The 27,601-nt window shown below is 41.8% G+C and overlaps 1 pseudogene; it reads right to left on the bottom strand.

Moving 5' to 3' along the window:
* Nucleotides 1-3,518: 3,518 nt before the first annotated feature.
* LOC112296711 (AP-3 complex subunit beta-2 pseudogene) lies at nucleotides 3,519-27,355 on the bottom strand (annotated as a pseudogene).
* Nucleotides 27,356-27,601: the final 246 nt, after the last annotated feature.

Consider the following 27,601-nt stretch of genomic DNA (forward strand, 5'->3'; position numbering starts at 1 on the left):
CCGACTGAAAAATGCTAGATTATGCCGTGCATAGTTTGTATCAATTAAGAGAAAGGTGACCTGGTAGAAATACATTTTAATGAGCATCTACCAAATGCTAGGCATTATGATATTTAATTTACATGTAATTATCTTGTAATCCACGCAAAGATGCAGTGCCATAGGAAATAGTGACCTTATTTTGTAATCAAGGAAACTAAGGTCAGAAGGTTGAAAGTAAATAAAAATGAAAATCCCTCTTGGAACAATACATGTATGAGAGGATTCCGAGAGAGAGATAGAATGAGAAATGTATAGCATTTACTCACCTTTCTAGCTAAACTAAAGGGAAGATATTATTACTCATATGTCATGTTCTATTTATACTTCCAATTTATTTTGAGTCTTACTCTATTTTCATTTTATTTTTTGTAATATGAACTGAAAAGTCATCCTGAGAAGTCAACAAATAAAAATAAAAACCAACATAAAGTTAAAATATCCACATTAATATCCATATTACATAGCCTTATTCAAAATACTGAACACTTAGGGAATGGCGCTTATGATCAAAAGGACAGAAATGGACAAATTCTGCATGATCTATATGAAGAAATAACATGCAAGACTTAAATTTATCTTTTCAAATATTGTAATTTCATGGAAACAAGTTTGCTTTATATTATGTGACAAGATAATATACTTTATATATTCTGTATTTAGCATGACCCTAAAGTTATGTACAGGTTAAAATATAAAGCATGAGAGAAGTATACTGAAAAGGTTAATTTTTATCAGTGACTAGATCCGATATTATGGGTGCTCTTTCCCCCCATTTTTCTATTTTCTATATGCCAAATATTTTGTCATGAGCACATATAAATTATTAAAATGAATAAAAATAAATCTCATTAAAGTTATTTTAAAGATGAGCCTTAGCATTTGGGAGGCTTTTTTGAGTGGGATTTATTGTTTTATTAAAACCTAAAATAAGCGAATTACTGCTCCCCAAAATGTTGAAGGATGTTATCTGCATAGCATGGGTGACTCCTGCACAAAACTAGATCACATTCCTGCTTCATTATGATTTGAGGAAACTCACCTTTCAACCATCTACAATAGGGGCCATCATTCATATCGAACTTAATTAGAAAACAGTTTGGAAGTTGGAGGAATTCCTTATTTAAATCAATTAAAGGGGAAGTTGTCAGGTTCGCTTTGGGTTTGCTTCTCTCTCCTCTCACAGCGAGAGTGAAGAGATCTGTCTTCCCCAATCTCCTCGTCTTTCTCCAGGATTATGTCATAGCATTCAGCGTGTAAATCTAGGGACTCGTGGTGACAATTAGCATCCGTGGTGACAATTAGCATCCGAGGCTCCTGCCACAGCCAGGAGAAGGAGCCCGGGTAACAAACGAAGGCCTTCCAGGATTCCATGCTGAAAATTCCTTGATGGGCACTTGCGTTCGCAAAGGACATCTCTCAGGTGGGTGGGTGAGGCCACGCTGCTGTCTAGCCCTGTTTTTGTTCTGTGTGGAGAGCTCTCCTGCCTTCCCTCACCCTTGCCCTAAATCCTATTGTGTCAATATTGATTTAGTTATCAAATGGAAAAACCATGTCAGATAGTGACTATTTAAGGAGCTCATTCTTTTCACTGAATGGATCATTATAAGCCCTTTACCTCCTCATTGCTAAAATAAGATTCCTTGTCTTATCTGTTGTCTACTCACATCCTTGCTGGTTTCAAACCCCTGCTCGTCTCTACCCAACTTGCACAGAACTGTCTTCTGTGTAGTCACTTCTTTTCAGGCATTCCAAAGTCATCATTATCTGCCAGGCAAAGGGGACACGGTATATTCTACATAGTGAACATTTTCCCTGCCCCCCAAACTGAGGCACGTGATCATTTACACATTTGCTTTATCTCTTATGCTTGGTCCCTGAGAATGGGGGCCAAGTTTTAACTATCATTAGGATCCCAGGATGCTGATTATCTCAATTTATGACTTCAAATTAGTAAAAGAAGAAATAAAGTAACAGCTGCCTTGTATTACTTTTGAGTACAAAAGCAGTAGAAGACTTCAAAGTGATAGAATTTTAAAAATATTTTAATAATTTGAGAAAACGATCCAGGGTATTTGAAACTAGACATACCTTGAAATTTCAGAATATGCTATGTTTATATAGAGAATAAAAGAAATTTCTAGAGACTAGAAAATCTAGACTGTATTATGGTTGTGCATTTAGAATATTTAATGGAGAACCTAGACTAGAAATTAGAAGACTTTATTCAGAGTTTTTATATCCGCAGTCACGTGAGGTAAAAGTCAAGACAATTACCCAAGGAAAGGGCAGGTAGATTTTTTTCTGTTCACATAACTTCTATGTGTAGCTTTGTCTCTTATCAGATTTAAACCCGTTAAGGTCAGAAAGTCTACTCTTCCTTGAGTTTTCAGAATATCTTCTTCTGGATTGTGTTTCAGTATATACTCCTTCCGTTGACTGTTATCAACTATAAAATAAGCAGGCTCCAGAGATTTCAGCTCATTTGCTTTTAAGTCATTTCTTTTGGCACCTCAGTCCCAGCTTACCTAGGTCTCTTCTGAAGGGCTGGCGTGATGCGGAAGAGCCCAGGGCAGAAAGGGGGACAGCTAAACCAAGAGGTGTCTAAGTCGGACCTTAGCTGTTTTTAACCTTTATGCTTTAAAATCATCTTGGACACCTTTAAAATGAAGATTTCTAGGCTCACTCCCAGATGCTCTGATTTAATGTTCCTGGACTAGAGCCCCGGAACTAACATTTTATTTATTTATTCACTTATCTATTTATTTGTTGTAATTGAGTTATAACTTACATGTAACATTAGTTTCAGGTGTACAATGTAATGATTTGCTATTTGTTGCAAAATGATCACATTAAATCTAGTTAACACCTATCATATATATAACATGGGTCTAGTATATGTATGGTCACACCTCGCTACTCATCAGCTTCAGAGCTCGTCAAACCCTGTACGTGTCACATTTTGATGAGAAAAAAAAAATGTTTCTGCACTAGATGATTGCTTGCGACTCCTCGCTCTTGCTAGAACTTGTGCGAGTCACGATGCTGCCTGCAAGACAAAATGCTTCACCATTCGGTACTCCTGGCTTTTGGCACTCGTCAGGAGTTCGGAACAAATTAACCACGAGTACCAAGGTACCACCGGGTTAGGAAGAAGATATTTTGTTGAGATTTTGCTACATAAATAGCTACACAAGCTGGGAGGGCTGAAAGGAACAGCTGCTCCCTCCCTGTGTGCAGGTCACTGAGGGACCCATGGAGAGAGACTGGTGATGACCAGAGAGAGGCCCCTCTGGATGCTATTGGACATGTGGAGTGTGACATAAGAGGGAAAGAAAGAGAGAGGGCCTCACAGCCTAGATGTCATTAGGGAGGGACAGGTGGGGTCAATGAGGTCCCAGAGCTTGGGAGCTACTGGGTCAGGGCCTGTCCCATGTCCTTCACCATCAGGGTGGGTGCCCGTCACCATCTTGTTACTGTCAGTGGGCAGCTCCAGTGTGCTGGGTCTCTGGAGTCAGCAGGGCCAGACTTCCCCTGGTCAGGGTCCCTGCTGCAAACCTGTTCTCATCAGATGACAGGTCATCTGATGATTGGCAGTGGCAGTCACTTTCTGCACCACAGTGTGGTCATTCTGACAGGTGTCTGCGATCTCATTTCCATCACTAGCTGTCCCTGTTCCTTCTTTAACTCATTCTCATGAACAAGAGGGCCATTGGCTTGAATGGAGACAGGGAACTGTTGGGTTTGGGTACACAGCCAGAAGATGGCTGCCTACGCTGAGTCACAGAAATCAATGCCCATCACAGCAGTGGCAGATTCTCCCAGTGCCAGGGACTCTCAGCAAACTCCTCGATGCTGATGCCAGCAGGCAGGTTAGGGGGCCCGACATGCAGGCCCTTGGTGAGGGTGTCAGAGTTGCTGGAGAAGTGGATGTGTGGGGTGATGTGTGGAGAATGGTAGGCGGCTGAGGGTGAAGTGCACAGCCTGCCCCTCACCAGCTACAGGTACAGCAGCCCCTGCCTCCCAATACTCCACACGGAATGCAGCAGGAGGGCACCACGCGAGAGTCTGTGAGTGTCAGGCTACCCAGGTCAGCAGCCACACTGCTGAACACACCCATGAGGGGCTACCCAGGCTGGGCACTGGGAGGGCTGAAGTCTTCTAGGTCAAGCAGGAAGACCTCCTTGGCAGCAGGGACACTTTTGCTGCTGGGAGGTGTTTATTTCCTCCGGAAGGCAGTTTCCACTTGCTTTCCCCTCTGACTCTGTGAGCTACAACTGGACCTGCTGCCCGCATCTGAGTTTGGGCTTTCTCCCTGTGCCTCTGGCATGTTCCTCCTCTTCCTCTTCTCACCTGCCTCCTCACTCCGTTCACTCTCAGTGCTCCTCCCTTTCTCCTCATCCTCAAGCTGGGTTTCTCCTCTCCTTCCTCTTCCTGAAATTCAAAACTTTAGTCCATTCGCTTACCTCCACGTGCTTCCCCTGGCCAGCCTGAGAGCTCCTGGTAGTCTGTGGCCTTGGCATTGAGCAGGTAGGACAGTGAGTGCAGCTGGAAGTGGTCTCATTCTTTGAAGGATGACTTCAAGATTGGGGCTGAGGACCTGCTGCCCGCATCTGAGGTTGGGCCTTCTCCTTGTCAGAAGGGATGATAAGCTGCTGGCTGAAGTAGGCATGGTTATCACAGTTCTGATGGTACTTAGCCCGACTTAGCATATATTGGGTCAGCAGCTTGGTCTGCTTAGCGTTGATCAGGTAGAGCTCAGTTGCCAGGTGGATGGCATCCTCTGCTGTGAAGGGCTTGGCCATTTTACTTGGGTCATCAGGTGCAATCTTGGGGACAGGTTCATAGTACTCACTGTTCAGCCATAGGATGCTGGCTTGGGCCATTGGCACCTGGCTGTTGTCTGTGAGCTTTGCCAAATGTTTGATGAGCTCTCTGTGCCAGCCACATACACAGTAGCTTTGTGACAAACACAGTAGCTGCAACCACAGGCTCATCACAAGTGGGGTAGTAGCTGTACCAAACCATTAAGGGCAGGTGTCACCGACTCGGCCTGTGTTAGCAGCACAGCATCCAGTGGCCTGGACTGTGGCTGCCACAAGTCCTTGTCCTGGCTGCCAGTGTAGGTCTGTGATTCCCATAGAGCAGTAGGGATGCTACGATTCCCTCGCCAGGTTGCTCAGCACTTCTGGCTTCAGGGTCTTGATCTGGGGAGGCTGGTGAACCTGATGTAGGGGCTCTTTAGGTAGGGCTCGAACTCACCCTGGCTCTTGATGGACACGAGAGCCAAGTTCTGGAGCACTACGTACTGCCCCTCCCTGCTGAGAGGATGGGTCGGGACTGCCTGGGCCTCTCATCTGGGGTCAGGGGCAGCAGGTAGAGGGAAGGACGGTGGTCCAAATAGAAGGCAGGGGGGGACCACTGGGGGAGGGCGCTAGTGGAGGAGGTGGGAATGGGGTCAGTGTGGGAGGCAAGTGGGCTAAGGTAGCTAAGGAGGAGGGGGAGTGATTCATCCAGGGGCATAGAAAGAAGACTTTTTTTTGAGAGAGGGTGCAAAATATTTTTTCACTTCAAATGTTTGATTATTTTTTCATCAAATGTATTGGGGAAACATTGGTTAATAAAATTAACAATTTGCAGTGTAACAATTTGCATTTAGGGAAAAATAGCAGCTACCCCCTCGGAGGGAGCTTCTTGAATCAAAGTCGCTGACCGTCGATACCTGAACAATGGGTCGGGCTGCTCTGGAGGGAGCTGAGGGAGCTGGGAGGGTCTTGGGTCCCAAGAATCTTGCCCACTGCTGGCCAAGGGACACCAGACTGTCCTGTGAACAAGGCCCGACCTTTCTCAAAGTGACAAGAACAGAGGTTTCAGTCACACAAGTCTGTAAAACATTCTGGGAAACATTTGGTGGGTCTTTTCTAGATGATCAAATGAACCAGAGAAATGGAAAAAACCTGTGCTAACTCCACATTTACCTAATTAGATTTAAAATACCAAGTAAACAGGTCTCCCAGCAGAACCTACAGGAATCAGTTCCTTGTAACTTTGATAATTATTTAAATCTTTTTTTTTTTTCAGTCTCTATAGACTTAACAAGACGGTACATAGTTTTACATACAGTTGCTAGGCCTTGGGGCTTTGAGTCCAATAAGAGGAGGCCCGCCTGTGCTGTTTAACAGGGCTGAGAGTCAACAAGCTGCCTACTTAAGGTCTCAGTGTGGGGCCCGGGGATCCCAGAGCTGAGCCCGGCCCACCGGTGGAGGCCCGGGCAGAATTCGGAGACCCTGCCTCTGGCCAGCAGGCCCCTGGATGTGCGTTCAGCCTGGATGCCTGGCGCTCAGGCCGGGCCAGACGCCTTAAGGTCAGCAATGAAGCCTTCTCGTTCCTGTAACTTCTGCATCCCCCAGGCCTGCTGTCTCCAAGCTGAGCCCCGGCCTACGGTTAAGTCCGCCCACCAGGGCCTTGATAGCCCTTTCCCAATTCATGATACTGACCTTGTGGGTCTCCGGACCGGAGCCCTGTTGCTTTTCAAATCTCGGTGTTCTGGAGACTCGTCTTTCAGGGGCAGGTCTTAAAAGCTGGGGTGCCCCTTGTGGGATGCAAACCCTGGGCTCCTCAGGGAGACTCAGTGTTCTCGGTTTCCTCCAGGCTGAGTCACCGTGCCGCGGCGAGGTGGTGTAGGGCAGGCAGCGGGTCTTCTCTCTTTCTCGGGCTGTGCAGGTGTCGGTCGGTTATGAGTTGTTCCCAGAGGAAGGTGTTCCACTGGTACCTTCAGATTCGCAGTGTGCCTGAGAGGAGGTGAGTCCAGGGTTCGCTCCCCGCGAGGCCTTGCACCCGGGACAGTTGGGGAGGCAAATCTGGGATCGGGTGCCCTCAGGTGGGCGCTGCACAGGTTAAGCACGCATCACCTGCTCTTTTTATAGGGCTGGTTCGTGGCCCACACGCCTAGAAAGTGTCCGTCCCTGGTGTCGCTGCTCTGAAGGTTATCTCTCCTTCCTCCCCTTCTGCCCCCGGTTACCAGCTCAGGTCTTTTTTCCCCTCTAGAGTAACAGGGAGGAGGCAGGGTGTGACCCTGTTGAGGCTATTTCGGAAAACACCCCAGGGGCGGATCCAGGCAGTTTTAGCCCCAGCTGCGAAGAACGTGTTTGGCGTTGTTTTCGCCCCTTCTCACAACCCGCACCTGCCCGCCCAGCAAGGTAGCAATCAGACTCATTAAAAACATTCAGGACAGCACTTAAAGCAGTAAAGGGGTAACACGTTTTACAGTTTCTGTTTGGTGTTCCATTGCAAGTTATGCTCCTCTGTGGGCTTTCTGGCAGGTTGTGATGCTCCGGCAATAAGCTCGGTGAGGGCCCAGAGGCCCTGAAGTGGCAGAAATCACAAATGGCAAGTGAGAAAGAGCTTAAAGAAACAAAAACAAACAAACAAAAGAAAACTATGTTCAAAATACTCACAGCAGTTATGTTTGTATGCATTTGTTTCTGGAAAAACATACCCTGAGCTTTGCTGGGCTACCCCCAGGGAAGGGAACTAGGGTTGGGGGTTGGTTAAATGGGCTTTACTATTATAATAGTTCTTTCTTAGTGTCATTATTTCAGAGATTTTTAAGTTTCTTTTGTTTTGTATTACCATCGCCACATTTTCAAGTACACCTTGAATATATAAATATATTTTATATTGGCAGTGATATTAATACATTTTGAAATATTTTACCTATCCATACTCTAATGATAACAGGAGATTATAAGAAGTAATGTCTCCATCATCCAAATGTTTTTCTAACAGAAAAGCTGAGAGGATACCGGCAGACTACTGATTGCAATGAAATATTCTCCACCCAATTAAGGCATTAGGCAAATTTTCTTCAATTATAATGAAACATCCCCATTCAAGTCTGTTTCAAGAATTCATCGATGGAAATTCCCTGAGACCATTTTTGGAAGAGGCCTTAAATTTCTTTTGTGTGTGTATATGTCTCACTTGAAAAGGTGTGGGGTAGCTCGTCTGAAGTACAACATCTCTGCGTGACCCAGCTTTATGCACAGATGTATGGAGAGCTGAATGTATGAGATGCATGGATGTTTGAGTGAATTGTTCAAAAATAAAACACCTTGACATGGGTAATGCCTCCGACGCACATACTTATATATACGGCACATCATAGTAGTTATGTTTCTTCATTATGGGGCACTCTTGATCAGCTGAGATTTACCTTGGAAATGGCAATGGGCACCAGAGGAGTAGAATACCCACATTATGACCACGATAGCATGACAGACAGAGAGGAAATGCTGAGCGTGGCATTCAGTCTAAAGCGGTTGATCTAAACCTTGGCTGCACATTATAATTGCCTGGGGAGTTTTAACAATGATATAGTGCAGCCCCACCCCCAGACGTTCTGATTTAATGGTCTGAGATGGGGCGCAGGCAATATTAGTTTTGAAAGCTCCCCAGTGGACTCTAATGTGCAAGAAGAGTTGAAAATCACTCGGTTTGATAGAAAGAATACATAGTAGTGGGTGACCAAGTATGTTGTTAGAGCAAATTTGGGTAACAATCTGTTGATACACTTTAGAAACTTGAAGAACATTTGGAGCAATTGTAAAAGCAGGCATAGGCAATGATAACAAGGTTTCTGAAACAGGAAAGAAGCCAAGTGTAGGGCACTCCTGGGCAGCAGAATACTTGGGGACACATCGAAAAGAGGAAAGACCAGAGCAGAATAGGAGCAGTTTACTTTGAATCCGGGCACTAATTTCTCGACACCATTGGCTAATGGTTATTCTCAGTTTCTCATCCAGAAACAACTAATCATTTTGAAACCTGCTGTACATCCTATTCAGTCTCCTACCTATAGTCACAGTTACGTTAGCACAAAGTAAAACACTCGCGATTCTCATTACACGTCTGGGCACATTTGATCTCAACAAATGTTTGTAGTTGTATTTGGAAAAAGTGATGCTGTAAGAAACTTGTCCTAAATTCTGAGTGCTATCATTCAATCAACATTTATTAGTCACCTGAAAGGAGTTGAGTAGCGAGAATCTATTCAATAAAAATGTAAAAACCCCTGCTCTGAAAAAGGCTACATTCTGGAGGAGGGCAGGTCAGTTCCGCAAAGAAAGGGCTTGTTTTTTTGTTTGTTTGTCTGAGGTATTTTTACATAGCGTGAGTACTATGAACGAGATGCTGTAGAGTCATGTGGGAAAGTGCTTGCAACAGAACAAAGCTGGGGTCTCTAACCAGGGCGGTGAGAGAAAACCTGTGAAATACATCCGAATGACTGGCACCACATTCTGTGACAAAGGATGTTTCGGAGTGTAGAGCCAATAGAAAAGCTCTGGACGGAAAGGGACTAATCAACATCAGCTAGGTCAAATGATTCCCCTGAAAAGCAGTTCAATGGCCAATAAATTCTCACTCCTAATAATCTTTGGATATGTAATACTAAACATGTCCAGTGTTGCTTGAGAGAATTTTCTATTTAGTTGAATCAAGAACAACCCAAACTTAGATATTCTGTCTAATTCCTTACCCCAGGCTGAATACACACATATATACATATGTGTGTATGCAATTAATGGTGTATGTCTACACATACATGCATGCATGTACATACACAAATACATACACATACATACAAATACACACACACATAAAGTTCACACTCAAATATTAATTCACACCATCTAACAATGCTCAGCGGGGAGCCAGTTTGGTGATCACACCTACAAATAGTTGATCTGGATGATTCCATCTTCATTATTGAAGGCCCAGTCTTCAAACTCTGTCAGGCAATTACCCTTCTAGAATTCTGGGTTTAAAGTACATCTCCCCGCTGTTCTGCCCTGGCTTTCCTGGGCCCACAGTCTCCTCCCTTCCCCCTCGCAGTGTTTTGTTAGCTGGGAAGTTTAGAGTGGGGCGTCACTCTGGACATGTCAAATTGGACTCATGCACATTGTAATCCTCATGGCCTTGTTGACTTCGTGCTCTAAATGCGGGAGGCTTTTAGAAATTTGTGCTACTATTAACAAAATAAGCTAGTAAATAAATAAGGGATTTGCTGGGCCCCAGGAGGTAGCGTACTATTCACAACTTGGATGGTTTTTTATATTATTAAATAAGGGGAAACACCTTTTGATTTTTCATGTTTTTTATTATCTTCATTTGGTCTATGGAATTTGGTAAATACTCTTTCGTTTGTTTGTCTGCTTGTTTTTAGCTTTAGTATTTTTTGAAATCATCCTGGAGACCAGTATGAGGCTTTCGGATTAGTTGGTTTTTGGTTGTTGTTATCTTTAATTAGAATGTAAATTTTGATAACATGTTTACTAGATAATAACCAAATAAATCAGATTATATTTTTGGCTTAGCAGATCTGGATTTTTAAGGAGCAAAGTGAGATTATCAGAAGGTCAATGATGATTTCATCTGGCAAAGTTCGATACTTTTATCCTAGGTTTGTATTGACTACTGTGCCTAAGTCAACTGTCTTGTTCATTTGATCTGTTAAAACAAAACAAAACACTTAAAGCACTGAGTGTGTAGATATGTGTGTCTGTTGTGGAAGGAGGGGTTAAATGAATTTACAGTCAAATAATGAATGAAAGAAAATATAAATATTTTTCTTTCCTTTATCATATAGTCGCAGAATTGTTTTGTAGAAGCCACCTAAAATAAATTTTAAACTCAAAATGCTCAGCCTCTGGTTCACACAACATTTCTTAATTCTCTGTAATTCCATCTTAAAATACATGTCGGGAGAAAACCAGGTAAAGATTATTACAGTTTCTTTCTAAGGATCTCATTGAATTTTCTTATTATCTGAAGGTAAATAGCTGTGAACAAATCTCAGAATCTGTGTTTATTTAAACCTCTATCAAAAGTCATTCTGAATTATTTTAATATTACTAATATTTATGGTTAGTCTCCATCCCTAGGTTACACTTTAGCAATTTTTAGAGATTTACTTTAGGAAAGATAACTTATATTTAATTCAGGCAATAAAATGTCATTAGAATTTTTGAAGGCGGGGACAGTGATGGTGGCCTTGAATAGCCTGACAGTAAGGAGTTTGTATTTTGAACGTGGGACAGACAAGGACACATACTTGGCACTCAATAAATTGGACGAAAGGGCAGAAAGAGATACATTTCTTCTACTGTCAGTTTCTCCCTGGGATAGCTTGTCATTTCTTTTTTTCCAAAACATGCATATCTGAAGCTAATTTTATATCTCTATATGCTAAGGCTCCATTATTCAAAGTTTTGTTATATTTTACTGGAACGGGCATTGATGCAGTATTTGCCATATCAGCTAGAAAGAAACAAAAGACTAAGAAGGCCTTCCTATCTTATTTCTGTAGCTAGTCATAAGAGAATAGTAATTTTCTTTTTTTGAGAGGTAATAATAAACATAATTTCAGTCAATTATGAGGAAATGAGCAAGAGCCTGCCAGGTGGCTTCGACAGAAGCACTTATTTCTGGGTTTAAAAAACCCAAACAGATCGTCTTCAGTAGTATCGCTGAACACATAGCTGCATTTAAAAAGTTCAGAGAGTCAATTGAGTTGTCTGTTTATCAAAATCATATGCTTTTCTCCTTGGATTTAAAAACAGAAGTAGGCATATCATTAAAACGGAATTTTCGTGAGGATTCCAAAGAGATTTTGATGAGAAATGTGTAGGCAGATTGTGCTTCTGAACTGTGCTTCTAAATCAATAAATGCAATAACAAGAAAAATTTCAAATATGGATAAATGCAGTTTTGCTTCATGCCTTCAGTCATGTACACTGTACAGTTTAATGAGCCTCTCACTTTATTGGAACTGGCTTACCAATTTATAACAGAAAGTGGAATTTAGATTGGGTCTACAGAATACCGTCCAAGTGTATGATTGAAGAAAAAGGCTTCATTTAAATCAGGAAAGTGTAAAGTGTAGGGGCACAATAAAGGAAGAACTTTCCTTTCTCCCCTAATTAATACCCTTTAACTCGTGACTTCGGTAATATTATTTGATTTCATGTGTAGCATAAGACCATGATAACATGTACTTTATTGCTTCCTCTCCCCCACTGGCCTTTGCAATACTGTCGCCATACATTTAACTTCTAAATATAAGCCTCACAATACCTTGTTATTATTGTTTACTATACATATTCAATTAATTGTATGGAGATTAAAAGGCAGAGAGAATATATTATAATTACCCACATTTTTAATAGTTTTGATTGCCCTTAATTGCTTTGTATATAGATACATATATCTACCTGGTATAATTTTCATTTTGCATGAAAAAGTTCTTTAGCATTATTTATTTATTTATTTATTTTTTGTAGCATAGGTCTGGCTGGTGATGCATTCTTTAATCATTTACATATTCAAGGAAGTCTTTATTTCATCTTCATTTTTGGGGGCGTATTTTATTATGCTGTGAATTCTAGATTGACAGTGTTTTCTTTCAGTAAAGTTGTTGCTCCATTCTCTTCTGATTCGCATTGTTTAGGTTGAGGAAAGTATTATTCTTTTTAAACAATGGACCTTATTGAATTCATTGGGGTGATGTTGGTTCATAAAATTATATAGGTTTCCAGTGTACAATTCTATAACGCATCATCTGTATATTGTATTGTGTGTTCACCACCCAGGTCAAGTCTCCTTCCATCACCATTTATCCCCCCTTTCTCCTCTCCTACCTCCCCCCATCCCTTTCCCTCCTGAAATCACCATGCTGTTGTGTTTATGAGGTGGGTTTTTTTTTTAATCTCTTCACCTTTTTCACCCACATGTGGAATCTAATGAACAAAATAAACTAATGAAAAAATAGAAACAGATTCAGAAGAGAAATGTAATATTCTTGTCTTCTTGCTTTGGTTTAAAACATTTGGTTCTCCAGCTGCTTGTAAGACATTTTCTTTATCTTATATGTATATACATTTTTGCAGTTTAAGATTGTTTTTGCATTGTTCCTGTTTCTTGAGTTTTGGGTTTGTTGAGTTTATTGGATTTGGGGTTATAATTTTTATCAAATTTGGTAAACATTCAGCCATTATTTTCTCAATTATTTTTCTTCAGTTCACCCCCTCTCCAAATTATTTTTCTATGATGCCAGTTACACATATGGTAGTCCACTTGAAGTTGGTCCATAGCTCATTGCTGATATATTTTTTCCCCCAGTCTTTCATCTCTCTGTGTTCTACTTTGGACAGATTCTGTTGCTAGGTCTTCAGGTTCACTCATTTTTTTTTCTTCTGAAGCATCCACTCTGAGGTTAATGTGAAGCAGTGGTTTGTTTGGCTTTTTTTTACATCAGATATTATAGTTTTCACATATAGAAGTTCAGTTTTTTAATATCATTTATGTTAACATGCTTAATATTTTCCCTCTCTTCTTGAACATATAGAAATATGATCATAACTGATCATATGATCAGTTTTAATGTCTTGTTTAGTAATTCTGTTATCTGGAATGTTTCTTGGTCTGTTTCTATAAAACTTTTTTTTTCCTTATGGGTCATACCTTTTGATTCTTCACTTACTTGGTAGTTTTTGCTGACCTCATACCTTGTGACTTTTAACTTTCTTGTTGCTAGATAATAAATAAATAAATAAATAAATAAATAAATAAATTTTTATTGAGCTTTGTCCTGGAACACCATTACTTGGAAAAAGGAGAAATCCTCTTGAGGTCACTGCTAAGCTATGCAAAGTAACATTAAATTAGACTAATCTACATAGAATTTGGTCCCAGTACTAGGATTCTACTGAGTTTTCTAAGTAATTTCCCTGATGTCCTGTGAAATGTGGGATTGTTCATTTCTGGTTTTGTGGTTCTTTCCCTGCCCTCAGGAGGTTTCTGTCAGGAATGAGTGGAAGACTTGAGGAAATGGTTGGCGGAGCTCACGTGGGTTTTTTTTTTTTTTTTTTTTCCTGTGCAGACCTTGTCTGTCCAGGGTTTTGACCTGCAAACCTTCCCCACCTTGACCTCCCTCTTTTAAACACCCCCTGTCCAGCCCATCCATGAGAAGCGAGCTTTCACCCTAGAGCTTTATGGATAACCAAACACATGTCACCCAACATAGGACAAACGACACTGAACATGGTCACAAATTGTTAGTCATATGTACTCGCAGTCTGGGGGGGGGAGAGCACAGTATATGCAACATGGGGATGGTGCTCGGGAACAGAGTGAATAGCCAGGAGCCATGGGAGGCAGGCTTTGTGGTATTAAGAGGGGGTGGTGACCCCTGGTGTTTGAAGGAGGCTGTGATTGGCTTGTACAATAATTTCTTGAGCTGCCAGGGAGCTGAAGTTCACTACTCAGGAAAATCTATAATAAAACTCTGTCTGATCCCCTTGATGAGGAAGGCTGATGGCCATAGTACCTTATCTATAGGAGCAGGAGTGGGAGGGTAACTGTGGTTATACCATAGAGGGCCCTCTTGGATCCACCAGGGATAAAGGCAGCACATGACACTGGGGCTTCATTTCGGGTTTTACACTGCATTCCCCAGACTCTCCGATGCACCCCCTCCCCCAGCTCAGTGAGGTTGCTGGGCTCTTGACTGGCCTTCCCTCTCAGGGCTGCAGTCTGGAAACCCTCCTAGGTCACAGCCCTGGGGGCAAAGAGTTCAGCTGGCCCCGGCGTCCCTCCCCTGTGCTGCCTACTGTGATGTTAGATACATTCCACCAACTTTTGTCTATTAGTTGTGTTTGTCGTCGTTAGTGAAAACTTTACTCCATCTTGGCCCTAGCTTACGTTTTATAGAACTTTAGCAGGATAAATGTGATGAATTGATATTTAATGGAAAGATTGTCATTATTAAGCAAATATGTATTTGATCAGCAAGAGCTGTTTCATTAGGATTACTTTTTGGAGGTTTCCTAAACTTCCAAAGTCCTAAAAAATAGGATGATTATAGTGTGACTGGGGTAGGAAGGGCATGGAGGAAAAGAAAAACCTACTGAGTATTTGAAAAAGAGGGGAGTTGTAACCACATTCCAGCAAACAATGTCCTTACCTTCAGCGTTCTCCTGACTTTTATTCCTGCCCTTGACTCTGGAAGCTCACGGCTTTCAAAATGAAGACATTTAGTCGATTTTGAGCAAGTTATTTAAACTCGTTCAGTATCCGTGTGTCACCTTAAAAAATTTCTTTTAATGTGGGGGTAACATCTGTATCAGCGATTTGTTGCAAAGACATGTTATAAAAGGTACCTGGGCACTTTGTGCAAGGTTTGGTACACCGTAGGTGCTCAATAAATATCCTTTCCCTTAAGCACGGATTAATTCCTAAGGTGTGTTCTTTTTCCAAGTCTCCCTATCTTCTTTTTTTCACAAACTAAAGTTATTTTACCAACTAGCTGGTTTCGATTTTGCTTTTATTTTCCTTTTCCATTTCCTCACTCTGGGAGGCCATAAACCATGCTGTGTCCGTAAGTAAATAGAAAAGTCCTCAGCCTCCCCAACAAAGAATATTCTGGGGCAAATGCACTGCACTTACACGAAGTGTCAGAATTCCTAACGTCCCCCGAGGGGTCCAGCAAACATAGCTAAAGAAAGGTTAGGAGTGATGATGAACCCTTTTCAAGGCAGCATGACCACTCTTGAGAAAGAAAGGCAGGCTGTGTAAAGAGTCACTTGCTTAGCCTACAAGACCTTCAGCGAAAGGAAAAAAATACAGACACACAAAGAATAAGGTATTGGCAAATCAAAAGAGAGGAGTTCACTTGAGAGCGGAGAATTATTTTTCAAACTTTGCTGTAGTCAGTATATGGAAACACTGTGATCCCTCCGATTATGTTTAATCCAGACGAAAGCCAGTTGTGTTAACAACTATGTATTGAGCAAACTAACTCATTTTCAATATTTTGTACCTTCATGTTTGGAATGAAAATGCTGTGAAGTAGGTGGGTAAGGAATTGTCAGCATTAATGCTCCAACTTTTCAGTTACTAGTTACTAGTTTAGATAATTGAGCCAATTCTCTAAAGCCCTGAATGTCAGTTTCCATCTCTATTAATTACGGACATTCCATCGGGTTTTTCTGAGGGTTAAATAAACCAACAGTCAAAAAAGATCAGTCATGGTCTGTAATTCATGAAAGGCCTGGATGAATGATTGCTCTGCTCTTGCTACTACCACTGCTAGTAAACCATCAACTCTTACTACATTTACCATTAAATCTTTGCTTTCAAACAACGACATTTTTAGTTTCTTTCAATGCTTGCCAAAAGCAGAGTTCCTAAAAGAAAATCTACCATGTCAGTAAACATAGCATTTAAAATATAAACAATTACTGCTCATATAAAAAAAGAAAAATAGGGAGGAGAAAATATCACTGTAATACCTTTTCCCCGTGTTTGTTTCATTAATTTTCATTCATTCACTTAACAAATACTTATTAAACACATATATTCTAGGTATTGTGGAGAAAGACATTAACAAAACAGATACAAATTTCAGCCCTCAAAGAGATTAAGTTTTAGTGCGGGGTGATGGAGAATAAATGTCATACCATGTTCTAGGCTACATTTTCCTCTCCTATCATATCTTGTCCTGTCTCCATAGGGGACCAGCATCTACGATGGAGAAAAATAAGACTGGGAAGAGGAGCAAGGAGTGTGTGTATGGGTAGAAGGAATTGTAATTTTAAACAAGGTGCGAGGGGGATGCTCAGTGAGAAAGTATGAACACAGACTTGAAGAGGGTGTGATTTTGGTCTCACTGGGCAGTTGAGAAGAGGGTGCTCAAGGCAGAGGAAACGATGCATGCAGAGCCCTGAAGTAGGAGCACGTCTGGGTTGCTGCTGGAACGTGGTGGGGATCAGGATGGACTGGAGTGAGTGAGGAGTCTGTCCTACGATTTGAGGCTAAAGGGCTGATTAAGGCATGTTTGGTAATGGAGGGCTTTATAGATTATTATAAGGACTTCGGCTTTTTCTTTCAAAAGGATGAGAGAGTCATTCTGGCTTCTGTACTGAGAGCAGATTAAAGGGAAGATGTAGGGGAGATGAGTTGGGAAGTGGAGGGTGGTTGGATCCTTGGTATCCTTTGATGGTAGCCTTGGTGACCTTTTCTAAGTAATTGGATGTGAGGTCTAATGGAAAGAGAGAGGTCAGGGTGTTGGCTTGGGCATCGGGTGGGATGGAATTTCCAGGTGGACAGAGAGAAAAAGACAAGAGCAGAGGGAGAGGTCAGAAGACAGTAAGATCAGGAGTTCAGCTTTAGGAATATTAATTTTGAGATGATAATTAGACTTTCAAGCCTAGGTGTCATGGAAACATTTGGGTACAAGTTCAGGGCAGAGATCTGGGCTAGACGCGTAAATCTGGAGTAATCAGCATATAGAGTTTTTTTTTTTTCTTCGTATTTTTCACTCCTTATCTGCAATCATAGAATTTATGTATCATTTTTTTCAGTATTAAATTAAAATGTTTTTAACGTTGCCTTGTAGCACTATTTAGTATTATATTAACAGCAATGGAAGGTAAGATCTGGGTGTAAGTGGTCATACTAGGCGTCATTTTGACAGTGTTGAGCTTGGACACGTAGATTTGTGATGCTCAGGTTTCTCACCTGCAAATAAGAGATAATCATACCTACCTTATAAGGTTTTTGTGAAGGTCACATATTATAATACAATTCTTCATAATTATCCTTTCTAATTATGCAATATAAGATAGACAATGTATTCAGTGCTCCATACCTATCATCTAGTTTAGTCCTCAGTGAAAGAAAAAGGAAAAGAAATAGAGGTAGGTGAAATTATCCTGATAGGAATACAGAGCCTCAGCACATTGAATAATGTGGTTACGTTAACACAGCTAACAAATAGCAGAATCAAACCTATGTATTAACTCATTGCTGTTGTTTTGCTTTGCTTCGTTTTTTTCTTTTTGCTTCTACATGTATTCATGTAAGTCTAAAGTGCCAGGATTAGAATAGGTCCACAATAAATCCTCACTGTACTCATTAATCCACACGTAAGAAGGTTGAGCGTCAGCATTAAAACAATGAATAATTTTCTATGAGGAACAAACACAATTATCCCTTGAATGAATGATGTATGTATGGTAGTTCTTGTAGCACAATACTTTCCAATGCAGTGTCTTAGTCAAGTTAAGCAACACTGAGTTACAAATCTATCTCTTTAGGGGAATTTCAGTTTCTGAATCTATGGAATAATGTAAGATGCTTGACATCTTACTCAATGAATGACTAAGATCATTGCAAAGTGGACCCATGGAATCTCGCTTGCTCACCCAAGGGATCCGTTTTTTCACTGCTCTATGAAAGACCCTTTGGGCTTCTTTATTACCCCTCCCCAGTGCCTTCTGTTGGGGAGGACCTATCCCAGACATCTAAATGTAACCCCTGTGTTTACACGCTGGATGAGATCAGCCCATTAACTGGCAAATACAGTTGAAAAGATATGGGTGGTAAAGTCTTCTTTCAATTACCTCTGTTCCAGCCAAGCCAAGTTTGAATAATTCTCTTTTCTGTAAATAACTTGAATAGTGTTTGTTTCTAGTGTGCTTTTCTTCACTTATTATTACGTACCATATTGTTCACTTATAAATAAAATTGTATTATATAAATTATAATGTATATTATCACATAGAGTATATAAATGCCAACAGATCTGTGTTACAGTGGTGAAGCAGGTGGCAGGAGCCCAGGCGTTGGGCATGACCTGTGTTTGTTATCCCACTCGAGTGAATCCGCTTTGTGTGGGTAATTTCTCCTAGAATTATGTGCTGTCATCTGTAAGCTGGAAAGGGGATCCTGGTCTTTCAGGGTTTATAGCAAAACCAAATCACCTGCTTTCAGAGATCTAAATAACTTATCATCAGTGATACCTGTGACAGCACCTTTAAAACCCAGTATTGTTGAGTATGTACAGACTGAGTGGGTGCTTAAAATATTTATATTAACATAGATAACCCTTGCAATGACTCTCAAAAGCAAGTGTTGCAATTACATTCATTTAACAGAGAAATGAGAAACGGAGGTGTAGGGAGTGCCCTGCCCACGGAGGCACAGCGAGCGTTTGCCTCTCTGGTTGAAGGGCTCTTGCTCTGAAATGTAGGTCTTCAATGCCAGTGCCCCGTGAAACTTTCTACAAAACAGAAACGCTACTCTATGGGCCTTGTTCTGCCTGGTGAGTACTAGCCACCTGTGGCTACTGAGCATTTGCAGTGAGGTGAGAGAGGCAGAGGAGCTGGATGTTTCAGTTTTGTTTAGTTTTAATTTCAACTTAAATTAAGTAGCCATGGGGGAGCTGGTGGCTGGCATATGGCATGGTGCAACCCGAGAGTAGAAGTCCACTGAACTGCAAGACTCTGCAGGGTTTGTGCTGAGTCTCCTCTGGCTGCGTGCCAGCGGCTGGCACAGAACGTGGGCACGGTGCACAGTGAACATTTGCAGCCTCCGCTGAAGAAGAGGTATGTTGATGGGTTCCACCTTCTGCCCGTGGGTCTGGTTCCTGGTCTGTGGAGGTCCCATCACAGCTGTCCTTTTCTTCCACACCTGCACTGCCTTTGAAGTTCTTGCTTAGTGACTCTGACCTTGGCTGCCTGTCGAGCTCCTCTGCTGGATTTAGACACCCAAAGTGTCACTGTTTCCCAGGGATGGAGCCAGGTACAGGGTGGGGCAAAAGTAGGCTTCCAGTTGTTCTAAAGGAAGATAATACCATACTTAACAAGTGATAATATAAGAATGAACTCTGTATTTTGCGTACTCATGACTATAAACCTGCTTTTGCCCCACCCTGCATAATGGCTGAGTGGGGGGGTTTTAGAGGCTGCTTGACAGCCAGCCCCAGACCTTGGAGTGTACTGCCCGTTCTTAGACCAGCCTTTCCCCTTGGGGGCTCTCAGCTTTCTGTTCCTCGAGGTGTGGCTGATGAAGGTTCTCACAGCGGGAGCTTGTTGGGAGAGAGTCCTTGAAACATACTTTTCAGAAGATCTGGCAAGCACCAGATTACAAAAAATAAGTACTATGTAATTTTCTTCATGTTTTTCGACTTCTGCTTTCAAACCTTCAACACATCACCCATGTAAAATTTCAGGAGAATATTTCACAGACAACATTTTGAGACATTGCATCTATAGGACATTGCTTTCTATCCTTTATTTAAACAATCTTTTTTTGACTTGTACTAACTTGCCAGGTTTTTGAGGCAGAACAAGGGATCTGAGGGTAAATGAGATACATTGACTGCTACCTCCAAGAAATTCTCAGTCTGGGAAGACAGACAGACGGCAAACACTGCAGAGCGGTGAGGCAGTCATCACGGTTACTGCTCAGGTAGCGACTGGCGGGGCCATCTTCATGGAAGACATTGTATCAGGACTGACAGTGCCCTTGGCCTCTGCTGGATGCATGAGAAATAGAACCATTGTGGATCCGTCTCTCCTTTTCTGTTTGGAACTTAATGGATAAATCATGAAAAGGAGTTCCTTCATTTTTGCTTTGTTTCTCTCTTCGCGCAGGTTGAATTAAAAAAAAAATTCTGAAAAGTGAAAGTCAAGCTCATATCCAATATCTCCACACAGTGTTAAAATGTTTACTGGGAAGAAACAACAATAACTTGTATGTGGTTATGCTGGAGGTCTCCAACTAGAGTAGATGCAATATTAAAGGCTTTTCTTAAAAAAAAAAATCCAGATAACAGGCGTCTCACAAAAATGTGATTCATTTAGGTATTCAAAAAAGTATGTCAGATAATCGCCATAGCTGCTAAATTGATGATGGGTCGATCTGGAGGAGACAGAGCATGGGACGCCCTGAATAGTATAACTGTAATTATGTATCAGTCGATGTCCACAGCCTTGTCCTGCCCAGACCCCTCATATAACTATGCACAGCCCAGGCCACCAGCGGCACCCACTACGCAAGAGATTACCCGTTTTGAATTAGACGCCTGAAAGGGGCTCTCTAGCTGCAAAGTGGAGGCAGCTACAACTCAGATATTTGGCCATCTGTATTTTCTGTGGTGTAAGCTCCACGTGTGAAGAAGGGGTGGTAAATGTCAGGCCCCTGCCACCAAGGCACGAGGACATGGGGATTGACAGTTCTGCAGATTGCTTTAACTCCTGGCTGCGATCGCTCCTGCTAGGGTGGCCGTAGGTAACCTATTGAAACTCTATGTGCCTCAGTGTTCTCATCTGTAAATTAGGGCTAATCCTGATATCTCCCTTATAGCATTGTGCTAATAATTAAATCAGGCAATGTGTAGTGGGTAGCCAGTAGCTGCTGTAATTAGTGGCCAGTAAAAGTTAGACATTGCCTCTCCTATTATTCTGAGTCTTCTTCATGTATCATGTTCTTTAGTGAATGATTGCTCTGAGAAGGAATAAATACATGAAAGCCTTATATTTATATAGATTTTGGAATCATTGCAATTAATCATATATTTCTCTGAGTCTGGCATTGCAGTATTAACATATTTTATTCCATAATTCGAATATGTGATGCTCTTAATAGTAAAATTATATTGTTAGGTGTCTGTTATACTCTTCATATGAGGGGGAAGGATGGTGTATGGATTATTTTTAGGAATTATTTCAATGTTCCTGTTAACCTCCGCTCATTGCTTGCTTATTTATTTTTTCATTGGTAGTGATCATTTGCAGAATTACATTTGCCAATTTTGAACGTGATGTATATATGAAAAACTTTGTAGGTTACCATCATCCTAGTCTTGAAGATGGAAACCTTAAGCAAATCATGGAAAACCACTTTTTCAAAGGAACATTCTTTGAGAACCACTCTCTACAGCTCCCTGGCAGCAAAGACAGAATTTTTCTCCTGTATTTGCTCACAAGGGGAGATGTAGTTAGGAATCAGGCACCGTTAAAATCTGGCACTTGCATCGTATAAGCCACACTGTCCCCGTTCACTCTAACTAAGCCCATATTGTGAAGATCGGAGTGGCACAGAGGTTTCATAAACTGGAAGGAAAAACAAACACAGCTTTCCTTGAATGAATTACCCTGGAAATTCAGCATAAGAAAAGGAAATGCATCATTTCAGATGCTTTAAGAAGAGTGTTAATTAAGTCCGTCACTGCGTGGTAGCCGGTCAGGACTGTTGGACAGCACCTGAATTGTTCTTTTGTTACACGCCAGCACAGACTCCCAGCAGATGGTGAACAGGATGAGTGTTACGAAAATTCGTGAGGGTGGGGGCCCTCTCCGCTTCTCAGCTCTCTAGGAGGAGGTGTTTTCCCCTGACCTCATCGCTCCATGCTTCTCATGCACCCCTCACGGAGGCACAGTCCCCTGGGTCAGTTGGTCGTTTGAATGGGGCTCTTCTCTGACACCTTTGTCTTGCAGTACTTTCCACCAGCGGCCAGGGGGAGGCTGTGACCCTGCAGGTTTTGACTTCTTGGGAGATTTCCCTCAGGTGAGGCAGAGGATGAACGAGCCTACTTGTCTTTCTGTTCATGTTGCATTTTAAACATCAGTTTTATTATTCACCAGACATGTCCTTCTTTTCCGAGATGCCTTCTCTCATTTCTTTCTTAATTTAGGAGGGCTTGTGTGACTCACTCCCCACCCACCTCAACTGGACAGCTCTCCTGTCTTCTCTGAGACCAGGTATGTCTGGGAGACTCCTTTTCTCGCTCCCATGAACAACTTTCAGTGATTTTCCTGCGTAGAGAGACGGGCAGGACAGGGATGTCTCTGAAGGTCTTATGCTAAATGGCAAGAGGTAGTGGCGGGGGTGGGGGTGAGGGGAGGTTGTCAGTAGTAAGGTTTCATCTTCATGCCATCAAGTGACTTCTGTAGTTACTGCTGGCACGTTTGTGAACAGTTGCCTCCGTGTCGGAGCCTGCTGTACAAAATCATTCTGTGCCTGAAGAGACTATTTAAATCTGTGCCCCTGGCGCTGTCTCCAGGTGGGAATCTGTTATTAGCAGCGGTGATAAGGCAGGTTGCAGACACGTCCTGACGTCGTCGGTTATCCTCAGGGTGAGAGGAGATCAAGGTGTTCTGAGGCAGGGGCAGGAGGAGAGAATTACTCCCCCTCCCTGCCAGACTTCGATTCTACCAGCAAAGCACCAGTTAAGCTGCTTCCTACTCGGGACGTTGGGAGAATTGCAGCTCCCACGCCGATGATCGCTCCCCTGCACCTGCCCTCTCCTGAGCTGTCATGGTCAGGGACTTCACTCGGGTCCACGGTCACGGTGGCATTTTCCCTGCAAATAATTGGAGAATTAGTCCTTCTCTCTGTCCTGGGTCCTCAGGTCAGGTGTAGGGAGTTGAAGCATGAGTAACGCTGTTTTTACACACCCCAAATACACTCACACACACACACACACACACACACAGTGAGCACGCATGTCGTTTTCACAGTATTGGCCATGAAATGAGTGTTTAAGTGACAAACATGTGTCCAAGAGTGGGAAACCTTTATTTTTCCATTAATCAGAAAAGCTCTCTAAAGCCCAACAAAATAAAGTTGACTCAAAATGTAAAGGCTTCCGTACTCATGCATTTGAAACAAATGTTTACTAAGTCAGGGTCTTCCATCCTTAAAATAAAGCACATGAAATGACAGAGATTTTGCATCATCACGTCGGGGCAATGATGCCATTCACTTATTTTTGGCCATTGCTAAGCCAACAAAACAAGTAGCGATAAAGAACAAGGAAAAATTGGTTGAACTCTAGGAACATGCTTATTTGAGACCGAAGGCTAAGCATCATTGGATAGGAAACTTGCAAATCTTTGGATTGCTTCTGTTTTATTCAAAGATCAAAATGTCCTCTATGCACTACAGAAGAAAATGCTGGGTACATTTAGATTCAGGAGATATCAGCAACACTTTTTCTTTTTTCAAGTGTTCTGACTTTGGCAGAAGCCAAGAGGCAGTTTGCAAAGCACTTTTCCTTAATATTTAAATTTCCTTGGAGGTTTAAGAAAAATTTAATTCACATGTTTCTAATTCATTTGCACTCAACTCATAAAAAAAAAAGTTCTTCAATTTGATCTCATTGTGGTCCAGGGGCATTAACAAGCTTTCCAATGAGCCTTCCTCCTTCGATTGAAATCCAGATGTTGTGTTTTGTCAGCTCTGAGCAAATTTAAAAACCTCAAAGTCTTGGTCATAAATGAGAAGACACAGATGGTTTGGGAACTTAGGGAGAAAAAAAAATCCACAGATAATAAAAAGTCTCTTAAAATATGAGGAACTATCATTTTTAAGTGTTTCATTCAACAGGTGAGTGACAGTGTGCTCGTTTCAAAAGGGCTGTTTTGGTAGGTAAGGGAAATGGAAGGATCCAGGGCCAAACCGGGAGGGAGAGTGTAGCCAGGAATAAACTCGAAGAGCCGTTCTCTTTACTAATCACAAGTAGTGATTAAAATAAATAAATAGTAGGAGGGTGAAAAGGATGGAACCAAATGCTAATGCCATATGGTAACACCATCAGGGATAGAAAGAAAAGGTTATTTTTCACATTTCAGATATTCCCTCGCATTAGCCACCAAAAGATGGGGAGGGGAGAGACTGAGTAGTGTGCAGTGTGAGGCAGCAACAAGTTCCAAATAATTATACCCCTGGCATTTTCCAGCGAGTTCCGTTCGAAGCATTCAAATCCTCACTGTCAGTTTACTGCATTATGAGGCACAGTGTGACTCCATCCCTCTTCACTATGAGTTCTGTTTGTGGAACTGTGCACCTGAAACCTTCATAATTTTGTTAGGCAGTGTCACCCCAATAAATGCAATAAAAAGGAACATTTAAAAAAAAGTTAAAAATACATTTTTTTACATCTTTAAACCAATGTATTGATTTGTACAAATAGAAACACATCACTAACCAGTAATCTTTTTCATGAGAATATAGACGGTTGACTGTTCTACCTTATTATACATTTTTTCATAACTCGGTGAATTTGTCATAATGTTATGCATTTTTTTACAGGTGATAGCCACCTGAAAACTTTCTTACGATTTTGAAAATTTTACATTTGAAAGACACATGGATATAAACATCGGAGCTAAATATTATTTCTACAGTTAGTTTAGTAGGACATGAATGTTTGGGGGCTTTTCCCTTAGAAATTGCTTTGGAATCAACCAAGTCCAGGTGCACAGTCTAGCTGAACGCTTACTGGCTGGGCTACTTAGGGACTCGACATTACCTCTCTGATCTTCTATTTTCTCATCTCCAAATTGATGCTAAAATGATACAATACCCATTTACTCCTTTTGTCTCCCTCTTTCCTCCCTCAGTACAATGAGCTGTGTGTAAGTGTACCTCCTTCCTTGCTAACCTCATGAAAACAAGCAGCATTTGGCAGGAGATTTTTTCTTTAATTCTGTTTGCCCTCTTCACTCTTGTTTTAACTCTGTACTTTATAAGAGAATGCTCTCTGGTTCCTTTTGCATGTAGATGTCTCCTAAGCCATGACTCCTGGTCTGGATTTAGCATCCTTCAAATCTAAGGCACAAACTTCTCTTCTGTGTTTAATTTCCAATCGAGTATAAGGAATATCCCCATCTAACCCAGCGACTATCTACCGAAATTCTAATAGCAGCATTCCAGTTTTCATGTTGAACCCCCTTTTCCTTTGATTTGTGATTCTGCACCAATCAAAAGGGGTTCACGTCAGTCCAGGCCACCAAGGCATTGGCTAAGTGTCAAGTAGTTGAGTGTCCTTCCAAGGAAGGGCAGTCAGGGCTCCTGGAATTCACTTGCAGCACTTTTGATTAATGATAGAACTGGGGAGCTTTCTTTGAAGCTCAATGAGAAGATAGGCTTGCTCTCTGGAACTGCCTGAAGCTTCTGCCTGTAGGAGGGGGAAAGCGTCTGTGGGCGGAGCACCCGAGAAAGACAGGAGAGAAAATCTATGTGCCCGTTCTGCGGGCATTGACTATGTACACAGGCTGTGTGCCTGGAATCAGCCCTACCTGAAGCCTTTCAGTTCCATAAGGAAACACATTCTTCCTTTTGCACAAGCCACTTTGCATAGAAGTGTTTCATTTAATATGAAATAATATAAAAAAAGCATGTCGATAAATGCACACTTCAATGAAGAATAAGATGACCTTCATAAAAATAGTGAATAATGCCCATTTTCTTTTGCTGTTGTCCTTATGACCATTACTTATATCAATAAAAGATAGTTTTCTTTTCTCATCTTCAACAGGCTTTAAGTGGCACAGAAACATGCCTTTTCAGTCCCAGCCCTCAGACCCGATGGTAATTGCAGACATAGGCAAACACTTGTTCAAAGAAAAAAAAGTCATTCCTTCCCTTAGATATGCCCAGCAGGTCTATCAAACAACTGTGATTTCTCAGCCATTCACAGTTGCTTCATGTTGCTTACAATTGTGTTTCCACAGATCCTTCACACTTTTTATTTCTCCTTTTATTTCCTCTCTGCAGCCTGACTCACAGGTTAATACCTGCTAGTGCAGCCTGGTAACGGCCGATCCTAAATGAGTTCTACTGCGTCCGGTCATGGACTACCTGGCCTTTCTCTTAAGACTGCACCCTAATTTATGTCTTCCTTTATATCCTAATTTACATGAGTGATGTTGATCACGGAGCCAGAGAAAGGTCTATGGATGGAAATTTTGTTAAGAAATAGGGGGGAAAAAAGGAAATGGCTGTTTCAGAAAAATAGCAAATAAATGGTGGGGATAAATGTAGAGGAATCACCTTTCTTTCATGGTGGCTGAAGGACAGAGACCATAACCCCCCTGGGAGAAAGAGCCCCGTTTGAATTGCTTTCCTTTGTACCCCGGCTGCTAGTGTGGGAGGCACTGTCTGAGCTTCACCTCTCCATTTGTGGAAGGGCTGGAGACTGCTAGGGCCGGGACGTTCGCAGAAACAGATGGTGGCAATAGCTTTTGATGTTTACTTTTGTTCTGATGAGTTTCCACTGGCAGTTATTAGGGATTATATGGAGTGTCTCTGACCTTGTTTTAGGGAGGCTTTTAGAAAAGTTTATTTCGGCAAAGGCAAGAGTTTTCCTTCAGCCATGTGGTCCTAAGGAGATCAATAAGGTGTCCTAGATTCTTTCCAGTCACAGTTGTCTAAACATTTTTCTTGGGAAAAGAAGAGATCGGGAAGGAAATGTCAATTACCTCGCTTTCGGATTTGGTTCAGTGGCCGGGGAGAAAGTCAGGTAGGAGGTCTGCAGGCTCTTGGTTAGATGCGGTAGCCGGTGTGAATAGTCACCATGTGGCTTCTTAATGGAGTGAATGCCCTTTTGTGATGGCCGGTGCATCCCTGCAACATTCTGTTGGTGACAGTGACATTCACAAACAGCATCCAGGTGTATGTCTTTGACCATTTTTCCTCTGTGCCCACTGCTGTTCTGGTCTAAGTTTTATTGCTGCACATTGCCATGTGATTCTTCTGTTGCTTGGGAAGGTAATGAATTCTTAGCACTACATAAAATTTACCTGACGTTTTTCAGAAATGATCAATGACCTCTAGCTGACCTTGCCTGCCCATTCTATGGCTTTTCCAGGGCAGAGATATCAGCTGCATGGTGTATTACAAAAAAAAAATTTGTCTTTGAGTCCATATGCATAAT

The sequence above is a fragment of the Desmodus rotundus genome, chromosome 12 (genome assembly GCF_022682495.2).
Source record: "Desmodus rotundus isolate HL8 chromosome 12, HLdesRot8A.1, whole genome shotgun sequence".
Classification (NCBI taxonomy): domain Eukaryota; kingdom Metazoa; phylum Chordata; class Mammalia; order Chiroptera; family Phyllostomidae; genus Desmodus; species Desmodus rotundus.